Source organism: Haemaphysalis longicornis, unplaced genomic scaffold (genome assembly GCF_048455015.1).
Source record: "Haemaphysalis longicornis isolate Haplotype H1 unplaced genomic scaffold, Haemaphysalis longicornis Haplotype H1 scaffold_5, whole genome shotgun sequence".
Lineage (NCBI taxonomy): Eukaryota > Metazoa > Arthropoda > Arachnida > Ixodida > Ixodidae > Haemaphysalis > Haemaphysalis longicornis.
Window position 1 is genome coordinate 152,588,471 of NW_027526385.1, and position 9,292 is coordinate 152,597,762.

The window sequence follows — 9,292 nt, forward strand, 5'->3', positions numbered from 1 at the left end:
CAGGACACTCTACAACGGGCGATTGAGGCTGTAGAGGGGTATGTAGGGCCGAGAGGCTTGAGTTGCGCCCCACGAAAATCGGAGCTGCTCATATACCGTCCGACCAGCAGAGGGCGCAAAATCGACTCGACCACTCCAAACATTGACCTTTTTGCAGGTGGTACTCAGCGTATCCCTACAGTTCAGAGTATCAGGGTTCTGGGCCTCAGAATTCAGGCCAATGGGCGCAACATAGAAACCATACGCGCGCTGAAAAAAAGCGTCCATCAAACAATTCGGCTCATCTCCCGCATCGCCAACAGGCACCACGGAATGAAAGAGCATAACCTAATAAGATTGGTGCAGGCTTTCGTTTTAAGTAGAATACGTTACCCCTTACCTGAACCTAAAGAGGGATGAGGAGAACAAAATAAACTCTATGATAAGGAGAGCGCACAAACAAGCCCTCTGTATACCTGTAACTGCATCGAACGCACGCTTTGAAGCGCTCGGCCTCCATAACAACCTTAGTGAGCTCATAGAAGCCCAGCTAACCGCCCAAAAGGAACGGCTTTCTAAGAGTCAAACAGGGAGGAAAATACTAGATTCTGTCAACATAAACCACAGAGGAGCGCAAGGCGCGAAAGTCGAAATACCAGCGGAGATAGGGAGCCACATACATATCCCTCCACTCCTTAAGAACATGCATCCGGTACATAACGAGGAGCGACGACAGGCCAGAGCCAGGGCTCTGCACAAAAGATACGCGAAATCCGAGGACGTTGTGTACGTGGACGCCGCCGAATATACCAGCCGCGACGCTATGGCCTTAGCGGTAGTGAATCGACAGGGCGATTGCATCGCCTCCGGCTCGGTCTGGACGACGGACCCGGAGGTTGGCTAGGAGGTGGCCATTGCCCTGGCAATGGTCGCGTCCTCCAAGACCAAAGTTATAGTAAGCGACTCGAAGTCGGCAATATTAAACTATGCGAGGGGCTGCATCTCACCCGAGGCATTTCGTATTCTAAAATCCGGCTTGACTATGGAGCGGGACGGCAAAATACAACTGATATGGTCACCGGCCCACTCTGGCCTGGCCGTGAATGAGTGTGCGCATGACGCGGCTCGAGGTTTCATTGACCGAGCCGATGTCGAAACTCCTGACACAGACGCGCACTCGATACGACGGTCACGAAGGGACAGGCTGGTGTCCTACAGAGACATAGTTGACCATTATAGACTGGAAAGGGCCAAATGCCCAGCCCCAGACAAGACACTGAGCAAATGGCAGTCAGTAGCGTGGCGACGGCTGCAGACAGATTGTTTCCCCAATCCAGTGGCTTACAGCCGATGTTATGCAGGGCACTATTCAGATAAATGCAAAGCGTGCGGTGACAGGGCTGACCTACATCACATGGTATGGTCTTGCCCTCTACGGAGAAATGACCCGCAAAGCAGTAAGGCAGGGCAGCCTGCACTCAGCATAACTTCGAAGGAGCAGTGGGAGACCGCGCTACTCAGCTCCGACCCGGGTATCCAGACCCGGCTCGTCCAGATGGCCACGACCGCCGCCAGGGACCAAGGACTCCTGACCGACGGCTAAGCGACAAATCTGGGCAAATAAAAAGTTGTTCAATCAATCAATCAATCAATCAATCGGGCACAAGTTCGCCCTAAATAAAAGTTCTTTCTTTACCGTTGTCTCCCATCCTACGTGACAAATTGTGGTGGAGGTGCGGGGTAGTCCTCGATGGCGCGGGGTCTTTCACCAGGTCTGGGCCTGGGAGCATTGACTCCGAAAATAAAAGTTGATTTGTGCAATGTACGCACACTGTATTACGTCTTTCTTAATGATGTAATGGGCGAACTTTCACGGGAGAGTTACGGTTACCGATGATCTCCCCCCTCTCGAGCTTCGCCCCACTTATCATCATTCATTCCGTGGATATGGCGTGATTTTTTTGTTTGCCTTACATGTGGCGTTTCTAATCCAAGAGAGGGCCACAAGTGTGTGCCCAAATGCAAGCGTTGCGGCGGAGAACATTTCACCGGGGCCCGCCTCTGCAGAGCCAAATACAAGGTTCCATAGGTCGTGCGGCGGTGGCGATGGGAACGCAGTAACGCCGAAAAACAGCAAAAGCAAGTACTCTAATCAGGCTCGTTTCTACGCATTGTACGTTCCCGCCCACGTAGTGCTTCCCGTAGCGGATGACGCAGCGCATCGCGACAGGCCTCACGCCACGCTTCCCCTCGTGCATCGCGCAGCGCATCCCGAGGCCATGACTCATCTTACAGAGTCAGCTGGCCGGACGGAGCAAAGGGCAAAGTTAAAGGCAACAACGTCAACTCCAAGAGCACCACTAGTGGCCGAAGCACTCAGAACAGCTGGCAGGCGTGGATTACCAGCCCCTACTACAAAGAACTCGAACGAAAAACCACGCGTCGGCTTGCCCAAGAGCTAGCCGAGGTTAAGAAGTAACTCCAAGCACAGCAACCCCAGGCAATAACTGCCCCAGGTCAGTCACCCGAGACCTCTACACCCGCCGCTACCCCTGAGCAGAGCATCGACACGCCAACACACCAAGGCACACAATCAATGGATACAGCCCAGGACGCGCCCCAGGAAGAGCAGACCACTGATCCAACCCCCAAGAAACGAGCACGCACATCATCACAAAACCACACGGAACTGCCCCAATTGGAAATTCAGCTGGAATCGAATATTGAAGCGCTCACCAACACATACGCCGGCACAGGTGCCGTCACCGACCAATGACTGGCGCGGCTGGAGGAGTTGATCACCACGTCCTTGAGCAACATACAAATGCAGTTCGAATTCATTGAACAGACCCTCAAGCAAATAGTCTGCAGCCCTATCTTTGCGTTGCAATTCACCAACCACCCATATCTCCAAGAACAGACTCCGCTACAATCATGTCCCAGCCTCAAGCCACAATAGGATCGCTGCCAGGCCTTAGCGTCTGGCAGTGGAACTGCCACAGTTACAACAGAAGAGCAGCGCTGCAACAATACATCGCCACAGTAACCAAGAAACCCGACGTTACCCTGCTGCAAGAAACGGCTATGGCGACTCCCACCCTCCCTGGGTACCGCGCTCACGTTAGTCCGGCGGAGGGACGAGTCGTCTGCGCATTCGTTCGCAAAGTGCTCACGTTCGTCGAGCACCAACTAAAACACGGCCGCAGCAGGGTTTTCCAAGCAAACAACGGAAACAGAGCCTGTTCATCGCAAAATCTAGAGTAACCCCAAGCACCACACACAGAAATTCAAGACTCTACTACACACAGCCAGCAGCCAAGCCAAAGACAAAATGTTGCTGATCGGAGGGGACTTCAGTGCCACCCATCAAGCATGGGGTTACGTGAAGGATACAGCCAAGGGACGGGAACTGTTACAGGATGCTCTGGACAACAACTGCGCCCTGATAACGGACTCCTCTCATGCCACCCGCACTGGCAACTCCGTTGCACGAGAAACTACAACAGACCTTACATTTGTCAAGAACGACCACGCGAGAAAAGTAACATGGCACAACACCGGCGGCGACCTTAGCAGCGATCACTACATCCTGGAAATTAATGTGCCCAACGTATTCCAGGGCAACACCATTGCACACAAGTGGTCGGACTGGGACGGCTTCCGTAAGGGACGTCCCAACGCAGCACAAGACATCACAGACATCGAAACCTGGACGGCAGAGCTCCGCGATACAGTGCAGTCGGCCACCAAGACCGTCGAAACGGACGAGGACGTCGTTGCCATGGACAGCCGCCTGGCCCACCTGATCGACGCCAAACGTTCCATACCGGTGCGTTGGAAGGGGCAACGGCTGAACCAAAAATTGAGGAAGAAGGTGGCTGACTTAAGCAGGGCCATTGACCACCACTGCAAGGTCTTTTGCCGTCAGCAGTGCAATGAATTCTGCAGCCGAGCTGACGGGCAAATGCACCGCCGGTGCACCTGGAACCTAATTCGGCACGTCCTAGACGAAGCCAAGACCAAGTCGTACCAGCGCGACCGCCTGGCCCACCTCATGCACACCAGCCTACAACATCAACGAAAAGACGCCATTATCAAGAACCTGGAAGCCAAGTATCTGCCGGACACGCCAACGGAAACCCACCCGCCGTACGGGGGGCTGCCCAACACGTGGCTCGACCGAGACATTTCCACGTCAGAGGTGCAGGTAGCGCTGCACGAGCTCAATACCCGCTCGGCAGCTGGCCCTGATCTCGTTACCAACAAGATGCTACGCAACCTCGATGCTGCATCGGTCGAGTCCCTAACCCGTTACTTTAGCGAATTCTGGCGTTCCCGCAAGCTCCCCACGCAGTGGAAAACGGCTAGAACGACCCTTATCACGAAACCGCGCAGACCACCGGATATCGGCAACCTGCGTCCCATCTCGCTCACGTCCGGCGTGGGCAAGGTGCTGGAACACGTGCTAGCCACCCGATGGTAGGAATACTTGGTGAAAAAAGGCCTCTATCCAGACACGATTATCGGCTTCAGGCACAGACCCAGCACACAAGACGCCATGTTACAACTCAAACAAGAAATAATCGACAACAAGACACAAGACAGCAACGTAATTCTGGGGCTTTATTTAGAAAGTGCATTCGACGAAATCAAACACTCAGCCATATTAACACAAGCACCAAGTCTTAACATGGGGGTATAATGAGCTACAATTACATCTAGGACTTCTTGACCAACCGCACGGTGGAACTGCATGCCGGAGACCTCAAGCTCCACGAACGCAAGCTCCGCAGCATGGGTACATCGCCGAGTTCGGTCATCTCGCCATCGCTCTTCAACCTTGTCATGATCGGGGTAGCGAGGGCATTGGCGGCGGCCGGCGTCCAGCACCCGATCTACGCCGACGACCTTACCCTGTGGGTGGCCGCTGACACTGACGCCAGCATCGAGCAACAGCTGGAAGCGGCGGTTATCACCATCGAGCAGCACCTTGAAGGCACCGGCCTAGTGTGCTCGCCCGCCAAATCCGTGCTGTTCGTCCTCACACCGCTACGACCACGGCGAAAACGCCGTCCCCCTCGGGAGTGCGATCAAATCAAGATCGTGACTGCATCAGGGCAACGCATTCCTGAAGTTTCCACAATCGACGATTTCCTGGGCCTCCTGGGCCTCCTGCTAAAGAAGAGCGGCCGCAACGACGAGAACATTAACAAGCCTACCACCAAAGCAATGGACGCAATCCGGCTCATACACCGAGTCTCGACGCGACGGGCGGGCATGCGTGAAGACAATCTCATTCGCCTCGTCCAGTCGTTCGTGATCAGTCACATCGCATACGTTGCGCCCTACCTCAACTGGCACATCACCGACAGGAACAAGATCAACACGCTGATCCGACGGGCTTACAAGACGGGCATGGGCTTTAAGGAGACCACAAGTATGGCTCGGCTCCTGCAGCTTGGTGTCCATAACACCCTCGAGGAAATATCTGAGGTGCAGCTCACCGCGAAAATTGAGAGCCTCTCTACCACCAACACGGGCCGCAGTATACTTGCATCTCTAGGTTACAAGACCCGAGCGCCCAGCCGGCAACCGTGCGAGATCAGCGAAGAGGCGCGGGCCCACATCCGCGTGGACCCCATTCCGAAAAACATGCACTCTGAGTACAACCAAAAACGGCGGCAGGCGCGGGCCAAGGCCCTCACCGAGCAACACGCCCAAGACCCCGACGCCCGATACGTAGACGCATTGGAATACCAACGGGAAGGCTTTGCGGCAGTGATCGCTGCGATGGCTACCGGCACCAAGACAACGGCAGCGAGCGTGCGCTGCACAGACGCCACAGACGCCGAGGAGGCTTCAATCCCTCTGGCGATCTACGAGACCGAGTGTCGCACCGTGCTCAGCGACTCGAGGAGCGCCGTGCGCCACTATTCAAAGGGGCGAGCGAGTGTGCGCGCCGGCGGCCGCCATCATCGGCAAGCTCAAGCTCCAAGACCTCAAGACCTAGGCAGCACCATCCATACGAAATGGTTCCCTGCTCACGCGGGCGAGTGTGCATCCTCACCAAATCACAACGAGACGGCCCATTCGGCGGCGCGAGCGCTTGCCCTCCTCTCCCCCGAGAGTGACCGTTCCGTATGGTGTTTCGAAACTAAGGAGCGACTGGCCAGTTACGGAGAAGTGATATGTCTTATTGCCTAGCTCGACGGACAATGCCGCCTCCCCACCCGGCCCTCAGTCGGGAGGAGGGCGTCATCCTAAGGCAGCTACAGATCGGGTCACTCCCCGCCCCGGCAGTTCTACACGAGCTTCACCCATAACTCTATCAGAGTGGTGTATGCCGTGTTTGTACAGTCGGTCCGGCGGACTAATGGCACATCATGTGAGCCTGTGCCAGGTTCCCGAACGAAGCTACCTCCAGGACATACTCGCCCGAACTTCAAAGTGCAGGGCAGTGTACTGACAAGGACACTCAACTATGGGCCGTCGAGCAGGCCCGGGGTGTGCTCGAAAAGCACAGGCCTCACTACCCGCCACAAATGGTCCGAACTGGGGCATTGAAGAGTAGGGCATAGCCCCGGGTCGACGCTTGGCCAACTTCACGACGCTTTAAACCGTCGGTTGCCGGCACTTATTAAAGCTACTCCTCTCCTTGATTTCCATCCAAGTGGTCAAACAAGAGTGAAATTGGCTAATTGCTTAGCACTTTGCTTTGGCTTAGGATTAGGATTAGGAAAAACTCAATTTGTGCCTGCAAAACGACTAAGCGCTGCGACGCAGGCCTGGCGTCGTCCTAGGGATTGCCGTTACTAGGCGCAGCGCCAACGCTTCCCGTCACCGGGTCGCCTTGTCTGTGCTTTTCAAGCGCACAACGGACTTTCTAGACGGCCAAGAGTCGAGTGGCCTTGTCGCTACTGCGTGCAGCGTCCTAGAGCTAGTACTGCGTGGTTATGCTTGGAGACTCGGCCAGGTTTTCGGCGTGTAGTCGCTGTTAGCCCCTCAACGAGCAATGGACACACGGTCATTAAATTATGTACAGCCTCCTAAATTTTTCATAATATCATAGGAGTGAGGACCGATCGGGATGTCAGTGCCTCACGACGGTGGCCGCATGCGTAGTAGGTGGGAGTAAGCGCACGCGCAAAAAGCCCTCTCTTTTGCGGGAATCGTCAGCAACGCTGTACCCTTGATAGGCTATACCCCCCGTCTCAGTATCGGCATGACTTTGTTTACGCAGAACCGGTGTTACTTGCAGCACATGTGCGATTCCACTGCGCGTGCGATTTTTATTTCGCATCACTTGCGCGGCACGGCCGTTAGGAATGCTTACGCCGCTAACTACCTTTGTTGGCGGGAGAAACTAACGTTCGGTGAAAGGGCTTTCGCACATAAGACCAACTGTGGTGTTGCTGTAAGGAGCACAGCGCAGCAGACAGACGACAGTGTCTGCCCCTCAAGATCAACCCGACCCACTGAGCGGCTACAGAGAGATTGTCTCCCATTACGAGAAAAACTAGCCGCAGCCTCCCACCACCACACTGGCGGCTCTCCAGAGAGGAAGCTACAACTTGGCGGCGCCTCCTGACAAATACCTACCTACATCCCGCCCACCCCCACCTCATCCCCACCCAACAACCTTCCCTCTGCACTTAATTTCCCCAGCTTGGCTACCTCTACCACCTCACATGGGGGTGGCAACAAACTCCAGACTTCCCCCACTTCCCAACCCCACCTTCGAGCAGTGGAGGTCTTCCCTGGCCAGCCCGGTCCAGGATATCCAGCTTAAGCTGGTAACCCGAGCACGGGCGGCCAGCCGAAGTCAAGGCATCCCGGATTAGGGACGCCTTCCATGGGGCGAGGTCCACACATCAGCGTCTGCTGGATAAATAAAAATATTTTATTCTCTCTCTCTCTTTCTCTCTCTCTCTCCAACAGATAATCTATGCGCGTTGGCTTACTCCCGCCTATTTCGCCGGTGGACATCGTAATAAGGCGCTGACACGCCAATCTGCCGTCGCTCCCGTCACATTATTCACTTTGGGAGGCCGTAGAACGTGTTGTTTTCTTGACAGAACCCGCCATGTCCTTCATGATGGGACTGAAGTCGTCGCATCCGTTCTCGAGTAGCGCCTTTTTGGGAGTGACGCATTTCTCCATTCGCGCCATCTCTCCCATCGTCGACGGTGAGCTGTTCAATCTTACATGGATTTCCGAACATGCCGCTTGAAGTTGTCCATGATTACCAGGTCTAGATCGTTTCGTCCGCAGGCTTTCACATCTCTCCTAAAAAACACCGCCACCACGGCGGCGTCGAGTGTTATAAACGCAGATGGTTGCCCCTAGCAACGCCGAGCGATTAACGGCAGCAGCAGACGGCAGGTGGTGCGCGCGTGTTTGTTCATCGGTGGTTCAACAAAGAGCTGAAATAGCTGTGCTATTACAATTGACACAGACGTGCAGATTCCGGAGATGTACGGCGCAAGGCCAATGGGGAAGAGTTTGAGATCCATTAAGGAACCCCTAGCCCCCCGATGCTGCGTTGTTGATTATTTGGCAGGGAATGTTCAAAGCCCATATCATTTTAACTTGCGTGAGCTGACAATACCCCGCCAACATTCTTTTTTGTTGTTGTCTTCGTGCTACCCCCAGAAAATTGTAGGACGCCTCAACACTCCCTGCGATGTATACTATGTAGTGAATGGAACGCATCAGCGTTCAATACCCTAACGGACATAACACTATCGTTTGCGCCGCAGTTTTCAACAGCTGCCCTTGATGTGCTGGGTTCGGAGGCGGTGGCAGCATGAACAGCACCGATGAGATTCTTACAAGAGTCATGTAGAAAGTAGCGCGTTCGTTCTTTGCACAACGTTGAAGTGGTGACTACACTGATTTAGTGATGTGCGTGCGTGCTCTCATTCCCATGATCATTATTTTCCTTTTGAAAAAATTAAAAGGCAAAAGTCTTACGCGCCCTATTTCATGAAATTTGTCATTGTTGGTGTAGCTGTTCTCCGGTGCTATAACAATGGTTGCCGCTGTAAATAGTATATAAAAGAACGCATTACATCCGTTTGGCATTTCCACCTGGGTCTCCAGCGTCGGGAGACACTGCGTAATTTCGGGATAGCTCCACACATTGCCAGGAAAGGGACAAACGATAGACCAGTGCGTGCCAACAGTACACAAGCACTCCAGTAATCACGCCCCCACGTTCACAGACAGAAAAAAGAGACACTACTGCGATTTAGCAGGTAATAACACTTCTGCTATTTATCGCGTGATAGTACATAAACATAAACAATATAAT